The sequence below is a fragment of the Chiloscyllium plagiosum genome, unplaced genomic scaffold (genome assembly GCF_037043375.1).
Source record: "Chiloscyllium plagiosum isolate Xiang-an unplaced genomic scaffold, Cpla_swu_hap1 HiC_scaffold_21, whole genome shotgun sequence".
Lineage (NCBI taxonomy): Eukaryota > Metazoa > Chordata > Chondrichthyes > Orectolobiformes > Hemiscylliidae > Chiloscyllium > Chiloscyllium plagiosum.
This window is the reverse complement of record NW_028270159.1, coordinates 32,716,826-32,740,767: the sequence shown is the minus strand read 5'-3', so window position 1 is coordinate 32,740,767 and position 23,942 is coordinate 32,716,826. Positions and strand designations below refer to the sequence as shown.

General features: G+C 40.9%; 1 protein-coding gene across 6 annotated transcripts in view; it reads right to left on the bottom strand.

Moving 5' to 3' along the window:
• akna (AT-hook transcription factor) overlaps positions 1-21,721 on the bottom strand; it is a 202,294-nt gene extending 180,573 nt beyond the window's left edge. For 3 of the 6 annotated variants that reach the window (XM_043720007.2, XM_087998487.1, XM_087998488.1), the window contains exon 1: positions 8,927-9,064. The gene's annotated coding sequence lies outside the window, so the exon portion shown is untranslated. Of the gene's footprint in view, positions 1-8,926; positions 9,065-15,403; positions 15,503-20,245; positions 20,427-20,861 lie in introns of those variants that run through there. The other 3 variants (XM_043720009.2, XM_043720006.2, XM_087998483.1) reach the window with 3 other exon arrangements.
• Positions 21,722-23,942: the final 2,221 nt, after the last annotated feature.

Sequence of the window (23,942 nt, the reverse complement as noted above, 5' to 3'; positions counted from 1 at the left end):
GACCCTGACTGAATGTGTCGGATTTCGGCTGGAAGGGATGTGGACCAAAATTAGAGAATGGTGTGCTGGATGGAAGGCTACTATGAGTTACTGATGTTTCATGAAAAGAAAGAATAAACATTAACCAGAGCTCAAAACCCTCAGTCACCCTCATCCTTTCACAAACACCCCATGCCATCCATTAATCAATAACAAAGTTAACCAGGAAGAAAAAACAATAGGAATAGAAAGTCACCATAGTCCTAACAGAGCTAGCTGACCTCTGATCTGAGGAGAGAATTTGTATAAGTTTCTAAAAATGAACGCAGTAAGTAAAGTGAGCATTGGTCCTCTAAAAGGACTAGAGCGGGGAGTCAAGAGCAGGTAATAGTGAAATGTCAGATGAAATAAACAAATAGTTCACTTGTCTTCTCAGTACAGGATACTAAAAGCTCCCAGTAATAACTGTAAGTCAAGAGGTTGAAGGAAAAGTTAAACATGGGTGAAATTTTAATGTCTAGGTACAAACTAGTGAAGCTGGAGGTCGATAAGTCTCTGAGTCCTTATGGACATCATCCAAGTGTCTTAAAAGAGGTGGCTTAGCATGGTTAAATCATCACAACAAACAGTGGGGAATAGGTTTGTACCCCTTGAATATCAACCAATGGTGTAATTGAGGAATTTGAGATGATCTAATGAGTTGATGTAGTCAACAGACAGAAAGGTTCCTTTGGTGGGGAATTCAGAAGAAGGGTTGGGAACGGTGTTACAAACATAAAATTAGAATAATTTCCTGCAAGGACATTGTCAGAAAGAACTTCTTCAGATGGAAGTCAGGAACTCCCTTCTCCAAGAAGCTGCTGAAGTTGGGGATCAATTGAAAAACCAAATAAAATTTCATAGGTTTTTGTTGGGCAAAGTCATTATGATTTGCAGAACCAAGTCAAATCTGTAGAGTTCAAATACAGATCCACTGTGATCTCACTGAACAGGCTCAAGCACTGAATGACCTATTCCACTTCCTACTGCCATCTGCTTATTATCTCACAGAATTCAAAACAGAAACTTCACAAGGTAATGACATCAGCTGCATAAACCTGTCTTGAAATACTTAAAGTTACATGTTTTCTCTAATAGAAGTACGGCTGGTGAAATTGGAAGTGGGGAAGGACACCAGATGGCTGGTTTGCAATGCAGTGATGCCAAAGGTCAGCATGCTGCCTGGCATTGTATGACAGATCTAATATTCAGGTGCTGCAGTCATTGAAACTAAATATGAGGACTATATGTAGAACTGACAACACTGGGTGTTGCCCATGTCCATGTCTAGTCTTGTCGCTACTTTATGTTAAGGAAGGATCTAAGCTGGTTTGTGCTCATCCTCTTTCATTCTATCACTACATGACTCTGGACGTAAAGCCTTTTCAAGCCAGTGTAAAAAAATGTTTTCATAGCTGAATAGGCTGGGGTTATATTCCCTGGAGCATTGGACGCTGAGGGGTGACCTTATGGAGGCATGAATAGGATAAATAGGCAAGGTCTTTTTCCTGGGGCGAAAGTGAGGACTGCAGATGCTGGAAATTAGAGTCGAGAAAGTGCTGCTGGAAAAGCACAGCAGGTCAGGCAGCATCTGAGGAGCAGGATAAAATCGACATTTTTGGTAAAACCCCTTCATCAAGAATGTCTAAGTTTATTTTCCCCCAGAGTAGGGGAGTCCAAAACTAGAGGGCATAGGTTGAAGGTGAGAGGGGAAAGATATAAAAGGGACCTAAGGGGCAACGTTCTCATGCAGAGGGTGGTACGTGTATGGAATGAGCTGTCAGAGGAAGTGGTGGAGGCTGGTACAATTACAACATTTAAAAGGCATCTGGATGGGTATATGAATTGGAAGGATTGTCGATCTCTAAATGATTTTATGATTGTAAGTGGAGCTGCGGGACAAAATCTCAAAATTCCATCCAAAAATCATCAAAATGATGACTCTTTGTTGCAAACAAAAACTATTTCCTTACACCATCTGCAATGGGAGTAATTATTATTTCACTGATGCCGGGCACCATATAAAGCAAGATATGAATGATATCCATTGGAGATTAAATATTCCAGGCTGCTTTGCACCATAACTCGGAAGTTCTGCTGCTCAGTGGAAACTAAATATTTAAAGTGATATACACAATTTTAAATAAACGCTGATTGAGAAAGCAGTCTTTTTCTGACAAATCTCCCCCTCAGAAATTGAGATTTTTGTTATAAATATTTAAACTTGTTGAAATATGGCACTATTAGAGATGCATTGGGACACAAAAGCGATAATCATATTTTCAGAAAATGTATTGTGCTTTCATTGGTTTCTAGGAAGAAAATGTTGTGTAGCAGAAGTCGAGAAAGAAACATTTCAATTCACATTTAAACTGACTTAATACGAGATCTCAGACTTGTCTGTAAAGCTGAGATAAGCTGTTTTAGACAGATGAAGATTAACTGGAGGAGAGAATGATGAAGCAAGACACAATCTTAGGCACAGGGTGTGAAAAGTAATCAGATAAGAGAAACAGGATTCAGCAGTCTTTATCCAAACAGAGAAAGGTTGTTAGATAGGGTACAGTGGACAAGACTGGTGACAGGTCAAGTATTAAAAACCTGATAGTAGATGGCACCACCTACAATGAGTTAACTGATGCTAAATAGTATTAAAGTACTGGCCTTCCTCCAGAAAGTGCACATCACTTTGGGCAGATGAGTGCCAGTCCCTGGAGGGTGAGAATCTTGATGGATTGAGGAAATGCCATCAAAAGGCAGACGAGCTAATTCTTAATTTAGCCAGAGGCATTTGCAATCTGCCAGCTGTAATGCAACTGCTGTACATAATAAGTCAATGAAAAGGCAACAATGGATGGTGGTCCACTGACACATTGTCCCTGCCTTACAGAGTTATTCAGGATAGTGGCAGGAGCTCCTCTGGTGTAGGGTTTATGGTGACACACAATGCTATAATGGGAGGTTTGCAATGCAATGAAGAGAAATAGTTGAGAGAAACATGTCAGGGCCTCTTGACTTCACACATCACGGTATCTAAATACTGCTCATAGAAACAAACAAGCAATCTATAGGTTGATTGGTAAAGTTTACTGATTTTGTTTTGCTCAGTCCAGTGATTGTAACCTTTAATTTTAATAGAAGGCTGAAGGGCCTGTTCTGCGCTATATTGATCACTTATTTGTGGCCCATTGGTGTAATACTTTATCCTCAAAACAGAAATCAATTTGACATATTTATAATGCACATAAAGACTGACAAATCCGTAACTCTGGATAATGGAAGTCGGCATACTAGCATTCAAAAGGAATGTCTGCTCTACATGGGAGCACAAAGTCTACGTGAAAATTCCCAAATAAACAATCAAACTAATCCATGCAGACAAAAGAAAATCAGTCGAGATTTAAAGATTGTATCATGTGCTGAGATTACCTTGAAATGTTCCTCCTTTCTATACAAGCAGACCAGATTGATGGCTCTCACGCTTACTTTCATGGGTTAAAATTAAAAAAAAAATCGAGAACACTTATGCTTCACTAATACAGAATAAACCCACCAAGTTCCACAAGATATAGGATTACCAGTGCACTTAAACCTGCAGTTTGATAAATGGATTACGAGGACCCCTCAACCCCCAACTCCAGCTCTAGTCAGTCTTAGCCACAAGGGAGAAGTATTACTCCAAATATAATCAAAGGTTATATTTGCATGGTTGGTCTCTATGGTTAGATGATTAGTGTAGGGATCAGATTAACACACTGTATGCCAGACTGTATGACACAAAGCCCACAGAGAGCGTGGCCTCCCAGTCATTCCTGTCCTGTATCATGGAAATCTTAAGACAACAGCATGGGGAGGGACGCTGGACCAACCATTATCTCTGAATGAGCTGACCAACACCCTCAAGTCTCTAGAAAAGAGTAAAACTCCCAGATGCAATGGCTTACTGACCAACTTGTATTCCACTCCATGGGATTTGATTGGTCAGGACCTGCTGGAGGTGTATGATGGTCTGCTCCTGGCAGGTATTACGTGGAAAGGTATCATCACCCTCATCCATAAGTGGGAGGGGGAGGAAATCAGAAATTGATGACCAAAATCCCTGCTGAATGCAGATCACTGCTCCTTCTCCACTGCGGATAAAAACCTGATCATTAGGTGCGAAGTATGTGGTGCTGTTTTATATGGCGCAGGTCTGGCCCATTCCTGGAACCTGCACCATTGCAGTCACCACAGTCTTCATCCACTTCATCTGATAGTCTAAGATGGACCATAGCCATGGGAACACCAAAACACCAAGTACAAAGCTCTGGATAAAGGAGAAGGGGGGAAAGAATGTACCCAACTCCACCCTCATTCTGATGGCCATCTTAGTGTGTAGCTGCATCAAACGGTGTGTAGATCCTCGGTACGCAAACACCAAGTGTCACTTCACTCTACGGTTCTGTCTGTCCCTGATGTTGCAAAGGATGGGACTGGCCTCATTGCCATGGAATGTTCCAAGTAGTTGGACAGTCCTGTACTACCTGTCCTTCGTGGACAAATTTTCAAAAAGAATCACCTTTTGACAACAATTCTATCAGGAAGTGGTCAGCACGTAGCATCCTTGAGACACTGTGGGAAAAGAAGAGGGTGGATTCTGTCAGGTTGTTGCCTAAGCAGACTGTCATAGTCATTTGGCAGCAGAATGTCCAATCACCAGTACTTTCCAACAAACATCAGGATATCTCTTGGCTGATGTTGAGAAGGGCCGTGCCTGTGAGATTCTTCATGTATGCCCAGTCACGATGTGCCACCGCACGCTGCCCTCGAAGTGGCTTCCCGAGGTTAGAGACTGTCACACATCCCCTGCTGGACTATGCCTTTGCAAAGCCAGTCTGGAGAAAGATGCAGTGGTTTTTGTTGAGATTCGTCCCCAGCAGCTCCGTGATGCAGGACTCTGTGCTCTAAGGTCTGTTCCTGGGACACACACCAAGACAAACATTGACTGTGCCTGGAGGACCATCAACGCAGTGAAAGACGCTCTGAAATTTGTTGGTCTTCCAGAGTAAAGAGCTGAAAATGTGTTGCTGGAAAAGCGCAGCAGGTCAGGCAGAGTAAAGAGTCAAGCTCAACTGCGTGTCACAGACTGGCACATTCCAAGGTCCAGAACTACGTGCTGAGGGATGGTCTAAAAGCTTGGGTCAGCTGCTGCCAAGGCGCAGTTGTCCGAGGTATTTCTGTTGAAGTTAAGTGGGGTTCCTTCAGGCAGGGAACTGAACAAGCTTCTCCAGACTAGAAAAAATATATAGGATGCTGAACACAGAATTGGATTTTAAAGATTTTACTCCTAAATAGAGGCTTGGAGTGAAATTTCAGTTACTACATAATTCTGTTATGACATCAAATAGGCTGCAGAGCTGCACTGGGAGGTTGATGTAGGTCATTTGATCTAAACTCTCACTTGACAGCAGCAGCGTTTCCTATTGTTTCTCCCATTATTTTGCAAACAGTGATCAGAGCGGGGTTTATGTTTTCTATGATGTACCAGCATTGTCTCTAGTGGCTGTTCAGGATGCTCCATTGAGCTTTTGCACAACTTGAACACATCTGTACATCATTCATCACCAACCAACCAGAAATAAGGGCCCTCAAGTTGGAGACCATAAATCATTGTGGATCTATGATGGCCCTGAATGAAAGAGAAATCAGATTTTGAAGCAAACATATTTTCAACCTTCAGGGGAGTTAGACTAAGTATTGTAATTTTATATGTTGAAGGGCTACATGACACACAAAGTACCAGAAGAGGGCAATGCATCATAGGTTAATGCAAAATATAAATGGACAATGCTTTCAAAAAACAAATGCTGTAGCATTTATTCAGTGAGGTGAGACATACTTACTAACCAAGTTTACAATTTTTCCAATGAGCCTGGGGAGGGAATGAAGGAAATCTTGAGAAGATTTCAGTGATCTTGAGAAGAAACTTAAGAGCTCTCTCTTCTGTATGGCACTTTGTGAATTTAAATTCTTCTCCTAGAGTACAATCACCTTTTCTGATAATAAAGAGAAGCATCCAAGTTCACTTCTACCAAAGAATGACTGGTGTTAAGGCATGCATCAAGAAGAATTAGACGCTGTTATACACTTGTGTGGAATATACAGGTTTTTAACACAGAAAGTGAGAGGGCTTCAATCCTGTCTTCACAAAGAAGCAGGAAGAGCTTGGAATACCTGGCCATTTTGTTCAAAAGCTGAGTTGTGTAACCCACCAAAATCTAGATACTGGTAGACAAACGATTCACTGAACTTCATTCCATTGAAGGAGCAGACAGGCAGAGTTTTCAATTGTACTTATTCACTTTTTAAAAACTTCATCACTGATGTATAGGACAGTGTAAAGATCCATGCCAAGTACCAGGTAACAGAGTTTTCAACAACTCTAAAAATGTTTATGTTTATGAAGCAGAGTGAATTTATTAACAATGGATAATAAAGAAGCAAATTTGTAACTTCATTGGCACTCCATTTCTTCTAATCCTCTTTCCTCCAAGGAGGTCTGACTCTCCAGCGTCTGCAGCCATCACCATCTCCTGGTTTTGCCTGTGTACTTAACCTTATTTTCCTTGCCCAGGGGTTGGGGATACACCACTTTTCCACAGCCCAGTCCCTTGGTACCTTTACAGTTGAAATGCTAGCAACAACTTCAAATTATCAACTCCAGGCATTACTGAAAGAATGTTGGCATTTCTTTATAGGGATCAAAAATTGTTGCTCTCAAGTTTTTTTTGAGGACCCAGTGTGCTATAGATCCATATCCAAACAGGCCCGTCAGGAATGTATTCAACACCCACCACACCATCAGGCAACATTAGTCCACACCCTCCATCCCATTAGACAATGTATTCCACACCCTCCATCCCATCAATGTATTCCACATCCAAACCACTTACCACAGGAAAAAAAAAGCTTTCCCCATCGCCATTGTTTCTTTTGCATCATAAATTGAATCTCAATCCTTACACCAATAATAAGTTGCTTCTGCCTACACGGTCTAGATCCATCATGATTCTGAACACTTCAATCTCCTTTCAACATTCTCATCTCCTAGGAGAAAAAAAAACACCACCAACCTCTCTGATCCATCAGTACAACTAGTCCATCACCCTGCAATCACTTCTGAAAATGTTTTATATACTGTCTCTGAAGCTTTCATAACCTTCTTAAGTTACAAATATCCAGAACTTGACACAGTACTCCAGTTGTGGCCAGAACAGTGTTTTGTAAAGATTCATCAATAATATCTATGCTTTCATATTTTCTGCCTCCATTTAGGAACCCAAGAACCTGATATGCTTTTTTAACTACTTCCACCTTCAACATCCTGGGGGTTACCATTGACCACAAACTGAAGTGGACTAGCAGTACAAAGACTAGCTATAAGAGCAGGTCAGAGGCTAGGAATGTTATATCAAGTAACTCACCTCCTGAACCCCAAGGCCTGTCCACCATCTACAAGGCACCAGTAGTGTGATGGAATACTCCTCACTTGCCCTGGATGGGTGCAACTCTAACAACACTCAAGAAGCTGGACAGTATCCTGCATGATTGGTACCACGTCCACAGACATTCACTCCCTCAATCACAGGTGTCTTGCAGTAGCAGTAGTGTGTACTAGCTACAAGATGAACTGCAGAATTCTCAGAGGATCTTTAGAAGACATATTCCAAACCCATGACCACATCCATCTGGAAGGACAAGGGCAGCGGAGACATGGGAATACCACCAGCTTCAAGGTCACCTCCAAACCATTCACCCTCCTGATTTGAAAACATACCACTGTTGCTTCAGTATTGCTTGATCAAAATCTTGGAATTCCCTCCCCAAGGGCATTGTAGGTTTACCTACAGCACATGGACTGCAGCGGTTCAAGAAGGCAGCTGACCACACCTTATCGAGGACAACTAAAATGGCCCAGCAACTACTAGCTGTCTCACTCCCAGTTTTCTGTTATAATTCTCTCTACCAAAGTTGAACCACTTTGCAATGCTCTGCATTAAGTTTCATCTGCCACATTTCTGTTCATTGCAGAGGGAAGAGAACCCAGCTACAAGAAACTAGCATAGCTGAGTCCAAAGACGACACACTGAAAAGATTTTGCTGACAGATAATCTGAGGAACAGTTAACAGAAACACTACAGTTCTACCTCATAATAATTCAGAGACACACGCCATTCTCAGAATAACAGAACTCTTCTTTTGAACGAAGCAGGCAGAGTTTCATCGCCACAGCAAGGTTACCTGCTGGCTTACCTTGGTAACAAGCAGCCAGTTGCTCTCATTGAGGATAAATCTCATTGTAACCATGACAACAATTTTAACATAATTCATTGATAGTTAAGCTCTGCTCAACATCAAGTTGAACTGTTGAAGTTCATGTATTATTCAAGAATTATTGAAAAGTCCCACATAAAAGAGTTGGAGTTTGGTTATGTTTTACCAACTTCAAATCCATAACAGTTAGTCAACCAAAAAATTATTTTCATACTCTTCACAGCAAATAAAGTACAAAGTACAAAGGGCAGTTACACTTACTTAATATGCTTTCAACTGGTTCTGCATCAACAATATGTATGTGTAAGGAATAAATCTCAAAGAATTATATATGATTTTCTGCTACCTGGCCTGAAATCACGAGGCTAAAAAACTATTTCAATCCAATCTCTATAATGAACCAAATGTGTCATTTCTATCTTGTGGCTGCTCACTATGACAAAGTGTATAGAGACAAGTGTCATTGTTAAACACCATCAGAATATCAATATTTATTTCACTATTCAATTGTTAACAAACTACACAGGGCTGTTCCATCCATCAAAGGACTTAGGAAAAAATTATACTGAGTTGAATCAATTGAAACAATACTTACCAAGTTCATCACTGAAGATTCATTTGCTGGTGACACAATCACATTTCTGAATACTAAATAAATCTAACACAAATCTCTCTTTCATGACATTTAATTGGATTTTATTCAAAAAATCTATAACTGGTTCAGAGACGTGGAGGGAGCACTGCACATTCCTAATCGTTGCCACTAACTGGCCTGAGGAACTAAGGATGATGTATGGGTCAAGGGTCATTGCACGTCTCTCTGATGAGGCTTGACATCCTTTCATTCCTAATAATGCTGGCTCTTAATACTGGCTTAGTATCCCCCAGGGCCTACATCTGTCACACACGCAAACAGTTCAGCCACAGTTTATCTTCACTGCCTGGTCCAATATCATTGTCGGACGGTGGTAATGAAAACAGCCATTTTCTGCACCCAATCAACCAGAACAATAATCAATATTTCTGAAAGCTCCAAATTATGTAGAAAGGCAGCCCCACCCCCCTATCCCCACCCAAAGGGTAGTATTTCAATGAGCAAAGGACACAATATCACCTGACTTAGATCACACCATGAATGACATCTGAAGGGAGTTTTCATACCTTATTCTCTGAAAAGAACAAAATAAACTGAACTCAACAAGAACTTAAAAATTTTGGGAAGTGAGTGAGAAAATTGATAGATGGATAAAAGCTCTTATGGACAAGGAAACAAAGGCATAGCAATTTATAATACTCTCAATAACTATGTACAATTCGTCCTCTTTATAGAACTGCTTATGTAACTGGTGAGACTGCTTTGTTACACTAGGGCCTAGTCATCTCTTCACTTTCCCTACAGGCCTAACAGGCCAAGTTGTAATTTAAGGTCCATATTTGGCCACCACACCACACTCTTTCCTTCATAACTGACTAAACTGGGTGATGTGCTCAATGGCTTTGTTAGCTTTGGGAATTGACATCTGGAGTAGTGTACTGATACTGTCCTTATATCTGGGCCAGAGGTCTTTGTCCCACCGTAGGATGTGATGGCCATGGAGATGTGTCATATGTAAAAATGTCTTACATTTCCAAACAGGTCAACTAAAAACAATAATTAACTAAGTATGGTAGATGATGAGTAACCTAATGCGCTGGTTTTCAGCTCCAGCCTCTAAGGGTCTTAGGGCACAATGGTCATGTCCTTACCTCTGAGACCAGAAGGTCTGGGTTCAATTCTACCTGCTACAAAGGGGTGTCATAACAGGTTGTTGAGCATGAGCTCTGCCTAGTGTAGGTTTCATAGTCAGATGTGGAACTATGACCAATGGCACAAAGTAGGCAACTTGTCAGATTTCCAACCAGGGCGGTTCGTTTGGATTTGGGATCAAGCTTGCTAATGAACAAATGGGTGAACAGATAGCACAACCACAATCTTACCACATCCAAAAAGATAATGGTACAGCCAGTTCAGTGGCGGACAGATAGAACAACTGTCTTTCTTATGGCTGCACTCATATACCCAATCGGTTCATATCAAAATGCTTTCATCCACCAATCCAGTTGATAATCTGACTAGGGAGTTGGAGTCATCTTGCTCCGAGCAGAATCTGAGAAACTCCTCCACAGTGCCCAATCCCCACTGAAAGAAAAGAGGACACTTTCTGGTAGACTCAGAAAACTGCCACAGTGGTTATCCCAATAAAAGATCTTATACTCCACAACCACCTGATGAAGGAGCAGTGCTCAGAAAGCTAGTGCTTCTAAGTAGGCCTGTTGGACTATAACCTGGTGTTGTGTGATTTTTAACTTTGTACACCCCAGTCCAACACCGGCATCTCCATATCATAACTTGATTGAGTTTTTTGAAGAGGTGACAAATAAGGTTGATGAAGGCAGACGTGTGTATGACCTTCAGCAATGCGTTCAACAAGGTTCCACACAGTAGACTCGTCAGTAAGGTTAGATCACATGGGATCCAAGGAGAGCTAGCTACTTGGTTACAAAATTGGGCTTGAAGATAGGAGACAGAGGGTGGTGGTAGAGGGCTGCTTTTCAGACTGGAGGCCTGTGAACAGTGGTGTGCTTCATGGATCGGTGCTGGGACATTTATATAAATTATTTGGAAGTGAATATAGGAGGCATGGTTAGTAAGTTTGCAAATGACACCAAAATTGGATGTGTGGTGGACAGTGAAGCAGATTAGCTGAGAGTACAACTGTACCTTGATCAGATGCACCGAAGGGCTGAGGCGTGGGAGATGGAATTTAAATTAGATAAGTGTGATGTGTTGAATTTTAGTAAGGCAAACCAAGGCAGGGCCTTCATGGTTAACACTAGGGCCGTAGGAAGTGTTGTTGAACAAAGAGACCTGGGGTGCAGGTTCATAGTTCCTTGAAATTGGAGTTGCAGGTAGACAAGGTATTTGGCATGCTTGCCTCCATTGGTCAGAACACTGAGAACGGGAGTTGGGATGTCATGTTGCAGTTATAAAGGTCATTGGTGAGGCCATTTTTAAAATACTGTGTACAATTCTGGTAACCCTTCAATAGGAAGGATGTTATTAAACTTAAGAGAGTGCATAACAGATTTACAAGGATATTGCCAGGGTTGAAGGGTTTGAGCCATAGCGAGCAGCTGAATAGGCTGCAGCTTTTTTTCCTGGAGCATCAGAGGCTGAGGGGTAACCTTATAAAGGTTTATAAAATCATGAGGGGCATGGATAGGGTAAATAGCAAAGGTTGTTTTCCTAGAATGGGGGGGGGTCCAAAATTACAAAATTAAAGGGCATAGGTTGAAGGTGAGAGGGGCAAAATTTAAAAAAGAGTTGAGGGGTAACTTTATTTTATGCAGAGGGTGTATGGAACAAAGAAGTGATGGAGGCTGGTACATTTACAATATTTTAAAAGGCATCTGAATGGGTATATGAATAGGAAGGGTTTAGAAGGATATGGGCCAAATGCCAGAAACTGGACTAGGTCAGATTGGGATGTCTGATCGGTGCAGACATGTTGGAACAAAGGGTCTGTTTCATGCTGTATAACTTGGTGGCTATATTTGGCTATATTAAGATCGAGAAAACATACTTCATATTCTGAGCAATGCTTCAATCAAATTAAAGAATTTCTTCATTTGCTGTATGTCACCTTAAATCTTCAGTCAATCGAGTGTCTGCAAGATTACAAAGCACAGAGGGTATTTCTAATTTTGTTTTCCATTGGGCTATGAAATAAAAATCTTGTGCCAAGAAAATCAGAATAGAAGAAAAAAAAATGAGAAGAGAATAGAAGTGAATTTTCATCCAACTTTTGAATTCATCAGGGTGGAAGAACAAATTGTAAATTTGAACAATTAAGAAAATGAAAGACTATATAATACCAGAAGTAATCAGGTAAACAATGGCAAAATCACTGGAGATTCATTTCACATGCAAAAACATGTTCATGTCTTACAGGATGTTGCACCATTGAAATGCCTCACAATTTCCTGAGGGCTATTTAAAAAAAAAACTTGAATCGATTCCACTGACTGAGCTTGTGATATCAAGTTTAGAATGCACCAAGACTTTCATTGCAGCAGGGGTGACTAAATTATTATCTGATGAGCGATTTTTATACTAATCATATGACTAAAAATAAAGGACAAACACGTATTTGTTTTGGTAGACTCCAGGTAGATTGTTTGGGTCTTTTGTGTTTTGTTATCTCTATGGAGGTCAGTTAGCTCAGTTGGCTGGTTTGCGATTCAGTGTGATACCAACAGCACAGGTTCAACTCCTACGCTGGTTGAGGTCACCATGAAGGTCTTGCCTTAAGTATCGCAGCTAAGCAGATTGGAGAAAGCTGTAATTTTGAAAGCCATTGTAAACCTATTAAATACAATGGGAATGAGTTTCTGTAGGGCTACATGGTCATTTAGAGAGATTCCCTTGAAATCAGTCAAATCAATGCAAAGACAAAAAAAATCACCGATTCTCAATCATAAAGTGCATATGACCTAGATCAAGCTCCCCCATTTTTTTCATTACAAAACTACCGAAAGTCTCAGGTCAAAATGTATCACATTGAGAGTTCTCTCATATTTCAGTCATTTTCAAGCCTTTGAGAAGATTTTAAAGTTAAAAGTCACACAATATCAGGTTATAGCCCAACAGGTTTATTTGGAAGTACTCGCTTTCGGAGCGCTGCTCCTTCATCAGGTAGCAGTGGAGCAGGATCATAGCAAAAGATCACAGTGTCATGCATGCAACTGATACAATATATTGAACAAACCTAGACTGCTGTTAAGTCTTTCATCTTTTAGAATGGGTTGCAGGTTTTGATTCATTAGCTACATCACAGAACTACACCACAAACATGGTAAAAACAAGGACTGCAGATGCTGGAAACCAGAGTCTAGATTAGAGTGGTGCTGGAAAACCACAGCAGGACTGGCTGAGGAGCATGAAAGTCGACGTTTTGGTCAAAAGCCCTCCATCAAGAATAGAGCTTTCCTGCATTGAAGGGCTTTTGCCCAAAACGTCGATTTTCCTGCTCCTCGGATGCTGCCTGACCTGCTGTGCTTTTCCACTACACCACAAACATGCACACCAAGAACAAGAAACTGGAGAAATTTGGCATCATCGCCAGCAGTAGCCAAGCCTCCCCTGGCACCATGGTTAAAAATGTCATCACCACGGGGAAATCAATTGTCAACTTATCGGACCACACCTTTCAGCCGGAAGAGATTGAATTCTTAGCCGAGGGTTCAATTTCTGCCCCACCACTAAAATGGACCCTATGGGTCTTGCAGCAGACGTGGAGGAATTCATCAGACGAATGAGACTCCAAGGATTCTTCCAAGATGTCAGCAGCAATCCGAATGAGATCACCGACAAACTGGAACAGACATCAGCGAGATCCGTGGTGGAGCGACCAAAGGAGAGTTAATTTGGACCCCTCCACATGGCCACTGCCCAGGGCTTGACATGTAAGCTCAACCCGTCAGGAAATGTGTAAATGCCAGATTCATCAGCTGCATCCACAAGGTAGAGCGAAACATCACCCGATCACAACGCAACACCATCCATGTTCTCAAAATCAATCAATCAATCAAACATTGTCATCAAACCAGCAGGTAAAGTACGAGCCATCATCATTCAGAATAGAACAGATTACTGCAAGTAAGAGTACTGACAACTGAACAACCAGGAAGACTGCAGGCAACTACCGGCCGATCCGACCAAACAGCACACTGGTGAACTAAACACATTCATCAGGACTTTGGATCCAGTCCTTTAGAGTTCCCTACACACCCTCATCCCACATACTTATCACATAGGGGATTTCTACTGCCTTTCAAAGATACACATTTTCAACATACCAGGACGTCCCATCGTATAGGGCAACTGTGTGAGAACCTCTCTGGCGATGTCAAAGGCATCTTGAAACCCATTGCACAGGGGAGCCCCATATTCTGTTGTGACACTACAGATTTCTTACAAAAACTCAGTACCCACGGACCAGTCGAACCGGGAACATGCCTCGTCACAATGGAAGTTTCAGCACTCTACACTAGCAACCCCACAATGATGACATCAGGGATACAAGACATTTCACAAAGCAAGAGCAATTTTGGACAGAATGCAGATTGAATTCAGATTGCAGACTGTGCCCAAATTAGATATTCCGGGCTAGTTGACTTATATATTCAAGGGAAAATTGTCCCATGTAGCGTCTAGTGGGTATATGTCATTATTGGTGCCCTCACAATCATTAGTAATGCTATTTGGATTCTTTGTAGAAACTTAAGACACTGTCTGCAAAGAATATTGCTACTATTTTTTCAACTTTTTCTGAGTGCAAAGTGAGTCCAATAGTCGAGATAATAAGAGGTGAGAAAAGATTAATAATATTGCATAAAGGTAAAATGAGAGGGATATGACCCAAGTCATTAAGATGCTCAAAGACAAATAATATTTGGAGTTACTCTCTTCTGTAAGGAGGACAAAAGAAGACTTCATAGAGTTGTTCTGAATCAGTAAATGTCTGAATAGACAGAATGGAGAGAAACTGCTTCCTTTTACAGAAGGGTCAGGTAGCAAAGGACATTGATTTAAGGTGGCTTGCAAAAAGAATCAATAATGATATGGGAAATTTTCTTCACATGTTGGATGTGATTCAGATATGGATTGCACTGTCAAGAATATGGAGGCAGATACAGAAGGAGAATTAATCAGCACCTGAACAGAAAAATAATTATAGGGCTATAGAGAAAGCGGTGATGAATTAGTTAAGTTGGCCCTGCAAAGAGCTGTTATAGGTATGAAAGACTTAATAGTCTTCTTTGTTGTCACCATCTATTTGATGTAAATTAACAATGTAAATTGGATTGTCTCAAAACTAGATAACATACCCTAAGAAGTGCTGATTTAGAATTAACTTGGCTAGTTTCATTTTAAACAAAGGCTTGGCAATTAACTGTTCCCTGCTACAGTCTATGCAGTAATATCTCTACTAATCAGACTCCATTTACCAATCAATCAGCATTTGCTTACCATGTGATTTAATTGCTGCTCCCTTTGTGATGTGGTACTCTTGCGCTGCTGTCCTGATTAGTGTATGGTAAGTGTAAGCTTCAACAGCTTCTCTCTCTTCTGCACAAAATAGAAGATTTTCTTTCATCCAACTACTCAGAGCTGTGAACAAGTATACAGTAACCCAAATAAAAATCACTAATGCTGTTCAAAAATAGAACTGTAACAAATATCCAATTCAAATAGGGAAAAAAAGCTTAATAAGGCAAACTCTAGATAGAAATGAGGAAACTTTGTGAAACAGCACCTTCCTGTAGAAATCTGACTCTAGACATACTAACCTACAGATAAATATCACACAGGAGATAAATATTAGGTTAATCATTTGTGACATGATAAGTAATGCAAAAATATTTTTCTTTTCAGTGGACTAAATACATTGTCCAGTGTTAACAGCTGGGAAAGTTCCATAAAGTAATACAGTGTTCAAGACAAATGCCACTCAGACCAATTGTTCCATAATGGTGTTGATGCCTCCATACAAACAACCTTACTTTGTATCATCAGGACAATATATCCTTTTTGCCTTCAATGCTCATCTAATTTTGTGTTAAATGTATCAATTCTATCCTCCCTAAAAACTCCTTTGTGGGAGTGAATTCCACATTCTTATCATTCTTTGGGGTACGCAAACTCTCCTGATTCCTTATCTCATTTATTAGTGATTATCTTATATTTCTTGACTCAGGTTTTGGCTCTGCATAAGTAAAAACATGTCCCAATACAGCCCTCCATAGTCTTAAAGATCTCTACCTAGTCAGCTCAGTCTTCTGAAATAAAAACAGAAATTGCTATTCTGAAGAAGCATCACTGGACATGAAACATTCACTATGCTTTCTCTCCACAGATGCTGCCAGACCTGCTGAGTTTCTCCCACAATTTTATTTCAGATTACCACAGTCTTTATTTTATTCAGTTCAGCCTTCCATTTTCCAAAGACAGAGAGTTTTGGGTGAGTTGATTATTTGGTCTAATGTGCAGAAATGCAGTGTTGTTTAAGGACTTCGTAAAGCAGACTACTGGGCAGAGGTAGAAAATTTATGCCAGTCTGCATGGCAGGAAATGCAATCAGTTCAATGGGGAGTAAAATTTGACATGCTGTAAAATGGGTGAGTGATCCAATCCTGTCACTTTTCGGCTGTGCTGGATTGGTTAAAATTACCTGAACCATACAGCATATTTGAACCATTTTGTAAATGCTAACTCTTTCAAAAGGGGTATCCAGTTAGTACTCTGGAAATAGCTAGCCCATTTCTAGTAGCCCATAAAATGGCTGTTTATCTTACTGTGCCTCTGAAGGTGAATTATATGAGCAAGGGTCCTCTTGCTCCATAGAACCCAATTGTTTAGTAATTGCTCCGTACTGTATTCACCTCAACAATCCTTTCAATAATTTCTACACATCAGAAACCCAACTGCAACCACCAGGGCTGAATATCACTCTGTTCTTCCTCTACTTTCAAAATGAACTCCGTCGAGGGAGTTGTGTATGTGCAAGTCGAGGCATTGAGATGAAAAAGAATATTGTCCTCTGAACTGAGATGGCACTCACATAAATTCTGACAGATCAAGCAAAAAATCATTGTCTAGTAACCCTTGTGGTCAGAAGCCAATAATTCAAATTCTCTCCACGCAGAAGTATTTCATGTCTCGTTGACTGATCATCAAACGCTGATTTTTTTTTTGTGCTGAGTGCAGAAAAGATCTGAAATGGATTAGGCTTTTTATTTTAAAGAAATGATTATATGGTATGAGAGAAAGCACAGACGTTTCTCCAGGTTTAAAATCACAGTGTATTCTACTGGTGGAATTCAAAACCTTCAGTATACCTTTTTGAATTCAGACTACTAATTAATGTTGAAACCATTTTCACTATATACACATTTTCAAGTAAATCTCCAAGACAATACTTAGCCCCTCTACAATCAAGTTAAACATATAATATAAGCAGAACAGCACATCTGCGCTACCACTGGAGGCAAATGAAATTAGATTTGTTTTAAACCTTTAGACTGTATTCCGCCCATAAGGGATCCAATTACTTAAAAAGTCCCAACGTAAGTGGATGAATTCTTCAGCATTTGAATGAGTGAAAAGTATCTGGAAATGGAGCTGAATTATTCTGGAGCAAAGAGAATTGCTTATATGTTTAGCATCATAAGCATGACATGTAATTAAACAAGGGCTGAAGACATATACAGTAACAACGTTGATCCCACATATAAATTCTTCATTCTAAATGCAATGTTGAATTCAGGCAGTGTGGAGCTGTTTTAGAATTGAATTCAGTTAAAAAGGTTAAAGTTCATCAGCCCAATTTTAATAGTGAGCAAAAAGGTTTAAAGCGAGTTCTGTGGGAAACAGAGGTTTAAAAGCATAAAACTGGGATGAAATAAATGCAAAGGTGCTGATCCGACCAAGACTGCATGCTCGAACTGGCTTTGATGTCATTGCAGAACACTCATTTTGACAAATAAATCTAGTGACTTGAAAATGTGAAGCTCACTGGGATGAAGTATATCATTTTATCTGCTCGCAATAAAACATGGTATTCTCAAATAGGTGACACAATTCAGCAGATATCACAAGCTAGCAAAGTACTCTGCTGCTCATGCATATTGTACTTTAATAATCAATCAAAATGTATCATGTCCACCAGACTCTGCTCAAAAAATACTTAATCCATTCATTTTGCCAATTGTACCATCTATTTTACAGTATATTTCAAGTCTCCAATTAACTGATTTCTTTTCCTTTTCTGAGGGTGTACATTTGAACTGATCTGCAGCTGATGAAGCAAAGGTCACCTTCTGATGCTACTCAAGTGTGACATTAGAAGGCAAGTGACAGAAGCTTCTTCAATGAAGAGGTCAGCTCAACCACATTCAAACAGCCACGTACTCCTGCAGCAGTTTGAGTTGGGATTCTCGCTGAATTGTGTCCCTCCAGAATCTAATAGTGTTGAGGCCAGATGTAGTCATCTACCATAGTCCCTGCTCAGCATGTACACAGGTTAATTGAACCCACAGCCTTCCTGATTTGTACCAGTTTATCTATTGCCATGTTGGCAGCATTACAATTGGTGACATTAGATTGGAGAACAGGAAATCTGTTCCATTCATAACTGTTCACAGGAGCAGTTCAGTGTTTAAAATCTCCTCTTCACAGACATTTCACTACAATGGAATGGATATTAGCAATTTCAATTATAATATTGATTAATGTAAATGATTTTTCAAACAGAAATTTAAAAACTAAAGAGGAACCAGTCCACCATGTAATTGTAAACTATGCTGGCTCCTTTTTTCTCCTGCCTGCTATTGGAGAAATATACTCTAACTGGGGTAGTCTCTTCCTCAGTGTGATTATAAGATGGCATATTTGGTTTCCAGTTTTGAATGAATAGCAATTTAGTTTTGATAAACGCTATGACAACCAAAACCATTCTCCTCATCCCTGCCACAAGCAATGAAATTTCGCCAGTGATTTCATTTGTTGTAACAGCCGATCCAATTCACACAGGTAATGGACTGGATTTTGCCAGCCCTATAGGAACAAAAGGAGAGATGGTTGGGAATGGGAGATGCATAAAGTGAGGTACAGTTGGTGGGATTGGTATGCCTGTCATATTCCTACCACCACAACAACTGAGAGTAGTCATGATTAGGAGATGCCGGTGTTGGACTGGGGTGCTCCGAAAGCTAGTGCTTCCAATTAAACCTGTTGGACTATAACCTGGTGTTGTGATTTTTAACTAGGCAATTGAGAGGTGAGTGGCCAACCTTTAAAAGAACTGTAACACCAATTGCAACTCATTTGTTGCATGATCCTCATAAAATGCCATTCAGAAACAGTTGAGTTGCAGTGCAGTCTCTGACCGTGAATTTCTGGTCCATCAGTGGCACTCTATCACAGGAATAAATCACCGTCCAATATCTCAGGCTGAAGCAGCCTATTCTCAACTTAAGTATCCTCTTGAACCAAGACTTGAGCTGCTGTTCCTTCACCAAAGCCTGCTTCCACCTTCAAACTTTTGCTTGAGCCTAAGTCAGATACTTTTACTGAAAGCTTTATGCATAACTAGCCCATCTCATTCTCAATAAATATCAGCTTATTCAAAACTTAGCTGCCTGCATTGCACTTCAATGCCCTGTTCATGCATCATCTATGTCCTTAGTTGCAGGTCCCACAGAGCCTCAAATAGCAAAATCTTTGAATAAACATTTAACTTTCCCTGCAATACCTCTGATTTTCCCTCTCCTATTTTCTGCTTTATACTGATATCCTTATAAACCATTAATATATCTCCTTTGACTTTTTAAAAAATATAAAATCTCAGTCAACTGCTTTGGGATTGAATTCCTCTATTGAAATATGGTTGGAGAAAAGCAAAGTCTGGTTGGAGGTGATTGCATGGGCAATACACACAAGTTGATGCTGCCAGACCTGCTAGAGTTCCTCCAATCAGAAAGGTTAAATGAGGCTGAACTATTCTTCCTGAATCCGGACAGCAAGTGCAGCAGAATATTTACAACTTGCCCTGCGTCAAACGAGCCAACTCAGCAGAGATTGGAAATTGAATCTGTAACTCTTTGATTAACGTCCCATTCCACGGATGGCAGCGGAATTATGGCATACTTTGCCCTCTACTGGTTTGTACTTGTAATCATTAAGGACCCAGGAGAATAAAAACTAATTTCAACTGCCTATATTAAATGGGACGACAATGCGGATGAGGTCAGGAATCCTACTGGTTAGTTAACACTGGCGCTGTCTTGACAGGGCTGTCCAGTTTAAACTCACCTTGGCCTGTCTGGGATTTGAAGGGACTGCAGTACACGGCTGAGTGTCTCAGTAATATAAGGCGATGCTTGCATATCGCAGGAGATATACCAAGCTGTTCCTGAACTATTTATTCCGGCTCCTTCCGAACTTTTCGTGTAAGATTTCGAAGTTTTGACGAAAACAAACATAAATCACAAATGGTCAGAGAAACAAAACTGAAGGATTCCAGCAGAAGATGCAATGGGAAGTCCCTTTTTCTTAGGAAGGGAGTTCATCGGATGTGGAAAGATGTCCTTGTCTTTTTATTTGTTTTAGGCTTACGGCTTGGCGGTGAGTCTCACAAGAACAATCCCCGGAGAATCGGTGCTTAAAGCGACTGGATCGATGCTAACCCTCAGCAGCCTCCGGTAAAACAAAACCCGAGACAAAAGGGAAAAGCCTGAGGGCGCCGCTTCAATTTCAGGTCGGTTTCACTCCGGATTCCCGCGCCCAGCCTCACATCCACGTTGGAAAAGTTTGCATCTGGTGCTGCTCACTCAGCTCCTGCCTGCCTGGGCGACTCCAAAAGCGAGGGAGATCTAAACCAAGAGTAAGCAGTGATTTTACAAAACATTACTGCAATTGTTTTACTCACCGGTTGTTGGGAAACTGCAGACAATCCTCCCATCTCAGCCTCAGCACTCGGTGAGGAGTTGGTTGAATTCTGACTTTGTTCCAAAGTAAACAACAAGTTTCCAAGTTGCAGCTCGTTATCATAATTTATGTTAATTATCCCCGTAAATTTGATTCCTAGGAATGCTATTGGTTAGTGCTCTACGATGGGGCGGGGCCAGGCTGCAGTCTTTTGTTACATTGACTCTCTCCAGGTAAAGGGCAATATTTTTGCTCAGTTCACTCTCCCTTAACGGAACCTGATAAGGGTCTGCTCAAAACCACACTGGAAATCTTAAATACAATTAAAGGCAGCATGCTGGAAATGGGAATGTCAGAATCTGAGAAGACCAGAGATGAGATCTGTTCAGATCGAAGGTCACCTTTCTCTTTCAGTATGAATGTTGTGCTTTCCTCCCACCCCTTCATTCTCCAGTTCTGATGAAAGGTCACCTTGACCTGAAACATTCATTCATGTTTCTCACCACTCAGGCTTCCAGACCTGCAGAGTATTCCCAGCATTTTCTGTCTTTATTTCAGATCTCCAGTGTTTTGCTTCTGTTTCAGGTCTGCATGAGTTTTCACCAGAAAAGTGAAGCTACCTTTCAGAGACGACAAGTTGACAAAAGGTCACTGACCCGAAACACTTCCTCCACGCAGGGTGCTGGATCAGAGTAAGGAATGTTACCCACTAACTAGAGTCACCTATAATTGGCTTATTGAATCAATATGCCTCACAATGCAGGAGATGTGTCAAAAACCATTCAATTGTTACAAATAAATGTTTTAAAATCTATATTTAGTATTCACAGTTATTAACAAAATACAAGGCAAGTACAGAAGTATGCAGGAAAATAATAAAGTCCATTCAAGTTTCATGTCTTTTCAGGAAATTTTTTTGCAACATTTTCCTGTATGCAAACACTCCCATCAGGTACTTGATGAATTGTGAGGTTTGGGTAAATTTTTTTTACCGTCCCATCATTTAAAATAAACGCCCTGTGGGAAGTTTGTACAGCTTAAAATTTTCTCAAAACATTTGTTATTTGAAAGGTTAAGCTCAAAGTTTGGGAGAAGATTTGTAGCTCGGGTGCTCGTTGTTGTGGTTCTGTTCGCCGAGCTGGGAATTTGTGTTGCAGACATTTCGCCCCCTGTCTAGGTGACATCCTCAGTGCTTGGGAGCCTCCTGTGAAGCGCTTCTGTGTTGTTTCCTCTGGCATTTATCGTGATTTGTATCTGTCGCTTCCAGTTGTCAGTTCCAGCTGTCCGCTGCAGTGGTCGGTATATTGGGTCCAGGTCGATGTATTGTTGATTGAATCAGTGGATGAGTGCCATTTCTCTAGGAATTCCCTGGCTGTTCTCTGTTTGGCTTGTCCTATAATAGTAGTGTTGCCCTAGTCGAACTCATGTTGCTTGTCATCTGAGTGTGTGGCTACTAAGGATAGCTGGTCATGTCGTTTCGTGGCTAGTTGGTGTTCATGGATGCGGACCGTTAGCTGTCTTCCTGTTTGTTTTATGTAGTGTTTTGTGCAGTCCTTGCATGGGATTTTGTACACTACATTGGTTTTGCTCATGCTGGGTATTGGGTCCTTCGTCCTGGTGAGTTGTTGTCTGAGAATGGCAGTTGGTTTGTGTGCTGTTATGAGTCCTAGTGGTCGCAGTAGTCTGGTTGTCAGTTCAGAAATGTTTTTGATGTATGGTAGTGTGGCTAGTCCTTTGGGGGTTGTGGCATGTCCTCGTTCCGTTGTTTTTCCCTTAGGCATCTGTTGATGAAATTGCGTGGGTATCCGTTTTTAGCGAATACATTGTATAAGTGTTCTTCTTCCTCTTTTTGCAGTTTTGGTGTACTGCAGTGTGTTGTGGCCCTTTTGAACAGTGTCTTGATGCAACTTCTTTTGTGTGTGTTGGGATGGTTGCTTTCGTAGTTTAGGACTTGGTCTGTGTGTGTGGCTTTCCTGTATACCTTTGTGGTGAATTCTCCATTCGGTGTTCTCTGTACCATCACATCTAGGAATGGGAGTTGGTTGTCCTTTTCTTCCTCTCTAGTGAATCGGATTCCTGTGAGTGTTGCGTTGATGATCCGGTGTGTGTTCTCTATTTCTGTGTTTTTAATGATTACAAAGGTATCATCTACATATCTGACCCAGAGTTTGGGTTGAATTTGCGGTAAGACTGTTTGTTCTAACCTTTGCATTACCGCTTCTGCTATGAGTCCAGAGATGGGTGAGCCCATGGGTGTGCCTTTGATTTGTTCATATATTTGGTTGTTGAATGTGAAGTGTGTTGTAAGGCACAGGTCCAGTAGTTTGAGTATGCAGCCTTTGTTGATAGGTTCCCCGTCTTGTTGTCTGTTCTGTATGTCCAGCAGGTTGGCTATTGTTTCTCTGGCTAGGGTTTTGTCGATAGAGGTGAACAGTGCCGTTACATCGAATGAGACCGTAGTTTCTTCCTTGTCTATGCGTATATTTCTGATGATGTCCAAGAATTCCTGTGTTGACTGTATAGAGTGTCTGGATCCGCTGATCAGGTGTTTCAGTTTCTGCTGTAGTTCTTTAGCCAGTTTGTGTGATGTTGTCCCTGGTAGTGATACTATGGGTCTGAGTGGGATGTCTGGTTTGTGCACTTTAGGTAGTCCATAGAATCTGGGGGTGTTGTTGCTTTCAGGTTTCATTCTCTGTAAGTCAAACCTGTTTTTTTGTCCGTTTTTTTGTAGGTTCCTCAGTGTGGGGTTCCTATTGGTGAGCTGTGGGGTGGGGTCAAACTCCCTCTTTTGGTAGGTGTTGGTATCTGCAAGTAGTTGTTGTGCTTTTTGGATGTACTCTGCTTTGTCCAGGATGACCATCATTCTGCCTTTGTTTGCTGGTAGTATGATTATGTTCTTATTATTTCTTAGCGCTTTTAGTGCTTCCCTCTCCTTGGTGTTGAGGTTATGTGTTTGTCTTTTCCTTGTTATCAGGGGTACGATACTTTGTCTCACTGTTTGTTGTGTCTCTTTTGTCAATCCATTGTTTCTGAGTGTGCATTCTAGTGCTGCTAGGAAGTCTGCTGTCTTAGCGTCCCTGTG